This window comes from Uranotaenia lowii, chromosome 1 (assembly GCF_029784155.1).
Source record: "Uranotaenia lowii strain MFRU-FL chromosome 1, ASM2978415v1, whole genome shotgun sequence".
Classification (NCBI taxonomy): Eukaryota; Metazoa; Arthropoda; class Insecta; order Diptera; family Culicidae; genus Uranotaenia; species Uranotaenia lowii.
Window position 1 is genome coordinate 57,223,232 of NC_073691.1, and position 7,686 is coordinate 57,230,917.

Here is a 7,686-nt window from a genome sequence, read left to right on the forward strand (position 1 = left end):
TAAGTGTCAAGGTAAATTCATCGAATTGCTGGCAAAAAGGTGACCAACATTCATTCGGTAGTGTTCTAACTAAACTTTCTTATCACCTGTAGGGCATATTCAGCCGGGAAACTCGGCTTGAGAAGAGTTCGAGGCGAAGAAAAAGCATCAAGAAAAGGTCGCTAAGGCAAGTAAATGCTTTTTTATACAAACTGACGATCTTTTCTTTTTTTTTAATCAGCGAGATGTTTTTTTGCGGAGAATTTCACAAGATTGGCAAACTGCAACTCGGCACATCAACAGCACCAGCGCTAGGGCGGCCGAAAAATGAATCAAAGGCACCAAAAGTGCCATCCAATCGGCTTCCCAGGCGGAGGGCGGCTGACTATCGTAGGCAGAGGTACCGAAAGTGCCATCAAATCGACATATCAGGCGAAGGACGGCTTACTATTGAAGGCAGAAGAACCAAAAGTACCATCTAATCAGCTTTTGGCTATCGAAGGCAGAGGCACCAACAGTGCCATCCAATCGGCTTCCCAGGCGGAGGGCCGCTGACTGTCGAAGGCAGAGGCACCGAAAGTGCTATCCAATCGACATCCCAGGCGAAGGGCGGCTGACTTTCTAAAGCAGAGGCACCGAAGGTGCCATCTTATCGCCATCCCAGACCAAGGGCGGCTGAATATCGCAGGCACAAGCACCAAAAGTGCCATACAACCGGCGCCCCAATCGTAGGGCGGCCGGAAAGTGAAGCAGAGACACCCGTAATGCTATCAAATCGGCACCTCAGAAGTAGGGCGGCCGACTATCGAAGCGGAGGTACTTGTAGTACCACAAATAGGCGTTCCAGAGGAAGGGCGGCCGAAATCAACCTAGAAACACAAGAGGGGGGGGGGGGGGTGGTACCTTCAAGATACACGTGCAGGATCCGGTAGTCCGGCGGAATAGAGGGCTATGTTACACAAGATTTAATTAATTCTTGAATTGACTGTGATTCGATATGATTTGAGCAAAATTGGAAACATTTTGGTTAGAAAACAACGCAACTTTTCACTAAATTACCCTAAACGTGGAACGAGAAAGGACAACATCCCAGTCCGAAAATCCCGGCGCAAAATCGATCTGATAATTGCTCGAAATGGCCAAATTTGGCAAAAAATCTGCCGACTCTCCGAGCGGGAACTTGTCAACAAAATAGACGGAAACAGACAAAGAGTGCGGCAAAGTGCGCGTCACCGCAGTGCCACTGAAAAGTTGACGTGGAACCAGAAAAGAAAGGAAGCATCCGTATTGTAGAGCACGTGTTTCGACTGTCCAATGTTTGCCACGTATTGCTGATCCTACAATGGCGGATTGTGAAAGTGAGTTGTTTTTTATTTATTTATTTGATCATTGGAATTTTAACATCTATGGGGTCATTCATCCTTCTATAAAGTGAGTTGTTCTCCGGACCCTTAAAGTTTAAGCTAACCGGCAAAATCTTCCTGATAGGAATCTCGAGAGCGGGCACAATTGGGCCGTAGAACTCGGAGCAGAAATCGTCGGTTGAGGCAAAGGAAAACATAAAAATAGACAAGGTTGTAACATTTAAGTGTAGGATACAGATGAACAAAAGCAGAAAAGTTTTAAATAATGATTAAACATTTTGATCGATTTAAACATGGAAATGAATGGTTCTTGTAGAGCATGGGTGGCCAAACCATGGCCCGCGGGCCACATGTGGCCCGCGGAGGTCTTTTTGTGGCCCGCGAAGCTTTTTCCATAATGACCACATTCCAATCTTAGTTCTATAAAAGTTGAGGTTTTTGATGATTTCTGTACCATTTTGAGATGAAGTTTATCAAAAACCTGCATACTTTTTAATTTTCTAATATTAGACACAGTACTTTCGAATAACAGGTGTGTATAGCGATTAATTTCCCCTAATTAATTATTTACCTCATACGAATATCAAAACACATTTAACGAAACAAGCCATTTATTTGTCAAAGTTTAGTATTTTAGGCATTTTAGAGCGAAGAATTTTCTTCATTTTTCAGCTTCCATTGAAACCAACTTAATTTTTACTGAAAATATCACGGGAAAATACGACAAGTATGATATGAAAATTCTCGCAGGCTGTCTTCAGATTTTCACCCAAATTTAAAATTTGTTTTTGTAGATTTTTTATGATTTTCCACATAGCTATTGGCTATTAAAAGCTATTGACATTTAAAGCGTTTTGATGAGCCATGTTATCTGCTGAAAATAACAAAGGATTGTGGATTTCAAATAAAGTATTTTGTGACGGAAAAATGTTATATCAAATACCTCCTCAATTTTTTTAAAATCTGTTTGGGTTAGTGTTAAATATTGAAAACATAATATTAAGGATGTTTCTCTACCCACGGTCACTTTATTAAAATCTGATTTTAGATTTAGTACGCATTACATTTGAAAATGCATTTTGAATTGTTGAACTTAGTCAGTTTTGAAACGATTAATGATGGAGGCCTGGTTAACTGTTAAATTAATAATTTAAAAATAAGTTTCTGAACAACTTGGTTTGCGAAAAAAATAACTGAACATTCATTTTTTTGCAACGCTGCCGATTAAATTGCGACATCTGAAATGAAGCAGTACGCACATCAGTTAGAAGTGATTTTACATGTTTTCAGAAAGCTCGCAGTCGATACACATCATCACATCATTTTCTTTGTCCTTTTTTAAAAGGCAAAGTTAGACAACTCAACAAGATACAGCAGTCAAAATTCAGAATTCTTATGTTTAGAAAAATTGTAAGACCATGAAAAAAAGTTGGAATAGTTGGAAAGCACTTTGGAATTCCCACACTTTTAGACATTTCTGCAACAAATTGACCCAACAGAAGTCTAAACCTTGAATTAAAAATATATTTGAAAAAAAAAACTATTTTCCATATAACATAAACCTATATTCAATTTGGTCTGGATAAACATAGATGCAATTTTAGTCGTAAAATGTTTCTTATTTAGTAAGAAAAATAATTATTTGGACTGAGAAACGAGATCTCAATAATTTTTAGAATAAGTTTTAAATCAAGCATAATAGAAAAGGTAGAATCCTGCACCGAATTTCATAAATCTGTCTTTTAAACATATTTTATATTTTTAAAGAAATACAATTGAAAACAAAAATTAATTTTTTATATTATCATTGCAAATCAGTTATTCATTTATTTGCTCTGAATATTGAAAAATTGATGGTGTGGCCCGCCAACCTATCTCATCTCCAAAATATGGCCCGCCTGTTGAAAATGTTGGCCACCCATGTTGTAGAGTGTGTAAAAGGCTTTTCAGAAACGGATAGAAATGAGAAAGGAGGAGGAAATACAAATGTGCGTGAAGCATCAGTTGGTTAACGAATTTTAGTAGTAACGGACGTTTTCCAAGTGTTTGTCCGGAAGATGCCTTAGAAGAATCCGACAATGGCACAGTCGTGGCTCCCCGGATTAAGTAAGTATCTTCCGCGTGAAAAGTGCGATATGTTAATAATGTGAAGTGAAAAAGGTGAATCAAATTGAATTTGAAGGAAACCTTCAATCCGGGGAGCCACGACTGTGCCATTGTCGGATTCTTCTAAGGCATCTTCCGGAAAAGCACTTGGAAAACGTCCGTTACTGCCAAAATTCGATAACCAACTGATGCTTCACGCACATTTGTATTTCCTCCTCCTTTCTCTTTTCTAACCGTTTCTACACGCTCTTTTTTTTAACTCAAAATTAAGTAGTTCGTGGTTACGTTCGGCAGCCGAACTTGAATTCATCCTTTTTTTCGAGGGTAGCTTATATTATTTCGACGCTACACTCCGACGGCAACAAGATGGATTCCGATCCGGACGATCATGTGTGGACCACATCACAACGAATAATACTGGAACAAATCAACGAATTCCAGGACTCTCTTCTGCTGGTGTTCGTTGATTTCGAAAAAGCATTTGACCAACTGAACCACGAAAACATCTGGGCTGCTCTTAGACGACGAGGGGTCCCAGAGAAACAAGTCCATCTCATCGAAGCACAGTACGAGGCATTTTCGTGCAAGGTCTTGCACGACGGTGTCTTGCCCGAACCAATCCCGGTAACTGCTGGAGTGAGACAAGGATGTATTTTGTCACCGCTGCTTTTTCTCATCGTAATGGATGAGATCTTGACTGGATCGATTGACTGTAGACCAAACCGAGGATTGCAGTGGAATCCTTCAACCATGGAGCAACTGAACGACCTTGACCTGGCAGACGATATTGTTTTGCTCGCCCAAACACAACAAGACATGCAGAGCAAACTCGACGACCTCAATGTCGGAAAGACCAAGTCGATGGAAATCAACACAGAAAATCGTTCCAATTTCGTGGTAGCTGGACAACAGGTTGAGACAGTGAAGTGCTTCCAGTGTCTTGGTAGCCAGATTACGCCTGATGGTGGTACCAAGAAGGACATCGAAACCCGGATCAGAAAAGCCCGATTTGCGTTTGCGAGTCTCCGAAACATCTGGCGGTCACGCCAGATCTCTCTACGAACTAAGATCCGAATCTTCAACTCAAACGTCAAATCCGTATTGCTGTACGGGTGCGAAACTTGGTGCACATATGCGGTGACGACGCGAAAACTGCAAGTTTTTGTGAATCGCTGCCTGCGGAACATCATCCGCGCTTGGTGGCCTGGCAACTGGATCTCAAACGTTGAACTTCATCGCCGGTGTCATCAAAAGGCGCTAGAAATCGAGATTCGGGAACGTAAGTGGAGATGGATTGGGCACACGCTGCGAAGAGATGAAAACGAGGTTTGCAGAGAGGCGCTTGACTGGAATCCAGATGGGCATCGAAAAAAAAGGCAGGCCCAAAAGCTCGTGGCGGCGAAGTCTAGCCGCTGAAATCCGCACAGTTGACGAGAACCTTGGCTGGCAGCAAGTGAAGACGCTGGCTCCGGATCGCCAGCAGTGGAGATCTTTTATCTCAGCCCTATGCGCCGGTCAATCGGCGCTGTCCCTTGGGTAGGTTAGGTAGCTTATTTTCAGGGAATTAAAGGATGATTAAAATTTGTTTTTCCCGGATGTTGCTGTTCCGGTACAGAGCGGTGGAAAGTTGCGACACTCCCGGTCAAAGAAAACTTCCGGATGTTACTTCCTACGGGAAGTAAACAACATCCGGAAGTTTCCGGACATTCCAAGCCGCTCACCGTATGATGACAATGACGGACAGAATTTTACGCTGACACGGTGAACATGCATTCCTTCATAGTCTTCCGGTAATTGTTCCGGAACGACAAAATTTTGCGACGTGTTCGTTGGTTGATGTTCCGGTTCGAACTGAACTCGCTAAGTGTTTTCAGTCCAACAAAGAGAGTTTAATTTTTAGTTCATATGGTTGAACTCAGCTTTGCTCCCTCGCCGAAGGAAAAAAAGGGATCAATTTTGAGTTCGCAGTTCGAACTCTGTTTTGAACCATCGCAAGGAGAAAAAAGGGTACTTAACTTTAAGTTCATAGAATCGAACTATGTTTTGAACCTCGGTCGTACTTAATTTTGAGTTAAAATAAAAAAGCGTGTAAAAGGCCTTTTACTCACTCAACTAGAACCATTCATTTACATGTTTAAATCGATCAAAATGTTTAATCAATATTTCAAAACTTTTCATTTCTGCTATTGTTCATCTGTATCCTACAGTAAGTAAGCTCAAAATCTAACTGACTGCTTCTGGTAAATATTGTGCGCTCTCACTATCGCAGGACCGCTTTTTTTTCTTCCGGGGGTTCTGGCACAACTTGCTAACACTGAACAAGAAGATTTCTCAAACTATAATCAGTCTCAGCAGTAGAATTCTCAATCCGGCTTAACGGATTTCTACCAAACGAATTTCCGTTTCATTGCCCTATCTTCAGCTAACAGACGACTTATTTTGTTTCATAATTCCCAACCTATGTTGATATTCTCAACAACCAGAAGCAGAGATGCCAATGTGCCTGATTTTTCAGGCGTTGCCTGATTTTTCGAGGCTCTGCCTGACAACCTGATAAGCCATTGATTTTCCCTGATTTTTGAAAATATGCCTGATTTTGCCTGATTTTTGCGAATGTCATGAAAAATGGGTAGTAAGGAACTGGAGTAGTTCCCATAGCTGAAGTGAAAAAGTGAAAATCTGGCTGAATCAAAGCAATCGAAAGATTCCCGTTAATTCTTATTGAAAAAGAGAATTGAAGGGATTGCTTTGATGCTGCAGAATTATTCAACTAAGTAGGCTCACAACACATATTGGAGTGAAAATGTGGAGCGATGACCAAAAAAATAAAAGGTCACCACTTTGAGCGAAATTTCCGTTACTTTTACGTAGCCTAATTTTGCCTGATTTTTATTTCGCAAGTTCCCTGATTTTTGAAAATAAATGTTGGCAACCCTGACCAGAAGTCTCATTCCACTCACTCTCTCTTCCACTGGCAGAAGTGGAATCTCGACTAGCAGAAGTATCAATGCGTCTTCGTGGATTTTGACTAGCAGAAACCTTAACACACTGCAACTTATTCAAACAAATGGATTTCACACTTAACTTACACTGTTTTCTTCAAAAAGAAGTCTTAACTTCATTTTAATTCTCCTAAACTGGAGTCTCATTCCAATTCGCTATTCCCAAATCGAAGAAGTCTCAATCTGCTTTCACAAGTCATAACAACAAGAGGCCTAGTTGTTTTTTTAATTTTCGGTTAGTAGAAATCATAATCCGTTTTCTAATTTTTTGGGACTTGAATGCACACCTTACATTTTGTGGCAACACTGCCTTCTCGCATCCACCCTAAAAACTGCACCTTTGTATGGGTGCGCCATCGCACTCTATCAAAAGTACATAAAATTTACGACCGATGAAAACGACGGCTGTGACACGGTAGGTACCAAAACTGCACCCTCACCATAACATACCGGTTCCACCAAATAGTCCACTCGACCCAGCAGCATAGACACCAGTCGAGGAAATCCCCTGTTTACATGCGCACACCAGCAACAAACCTGAACCTTCCGCCTTCCGGTCTGGCTGGCTGGACGACACTCAAAACGTCTGCTGCATCCGGCGACGAACGCGGAAGAACTCCGGACCTACCCCAACTACGGGAACTCAGCAGAAGAAAAGGGTGCCGAACTCAGCGACGAGAGAAGAGTGACGTACCGTCGAATGCCGTCCTTTTTCGGAACTCACGAGTTCCTCGCACCATCCCTCAACATTCACACCAACGGACCGAAACTTGCTCCTAGCCTAGCGGAAAAAAAAACTTACCCAATCAAACACAGAATCATTTTATCGGTGATTTAATCACCGTAAACAAACGGGGCTAAAATCGTCGTCACCGTCACTGTCAAAACACTGTCACAGTTCCCTCACCTCTTTCTGTTTCAAACTTTTAACAGCGTCTTCAGCGCGGCCACGGCCTCACAACTGACCCTGAAAAGTGCCATCGGAGCACTGGCAGCAGCAAAAGCCACAGGAACGATGCAGTCTGGCACATCGCCTTGCAAAAGTGTCGAATTTGTTAACTCAATATCACTCACGGAATCCACCCTCTCCGCGTCGGGTCACACCTTCCCCCTTTTCGGGAAGAATAACTCCCCAGGTCCCGGATCCACCGAACGTTATCAGTAATGCACCGCACGTGTGAGAGCCTTCCTGACACTGGCGCTGACTAACTGCAAAACTGGGTTGGGGGGAAAGC

The 7,686-nt window shown here is 42.2% G+C and overlaps 1 protein-coding gene across 2 annotated transcripts in view; it reads right to left on the reverse strand.

Moving 5' to 3' along the window:
- Window positions 1–7,482, reverse strand: part of LOC129740357 (sex determination protein fruitless) — a 761,972-nt gene extending 754,490 nt beyond the window's left edge. Inside the window, exon 1 of one of the 2 annotated variants that reach the window (XM_055732010.1) lies at window positions 7,359–7,482. The gene's annotated coding sequence lies outside the window, so the exon portion shown is untranslated. Of the gene's footprint in view, window positions 1–7,253; window positions 7,334–7,358 lie in introns of those variants that run through there. The other variant, XM_055732011.1, reaches the window with a different exon arrangement.
- Between the last annotated feature and the right edge of the window lie 204 nt (window positions 7,483–7,686).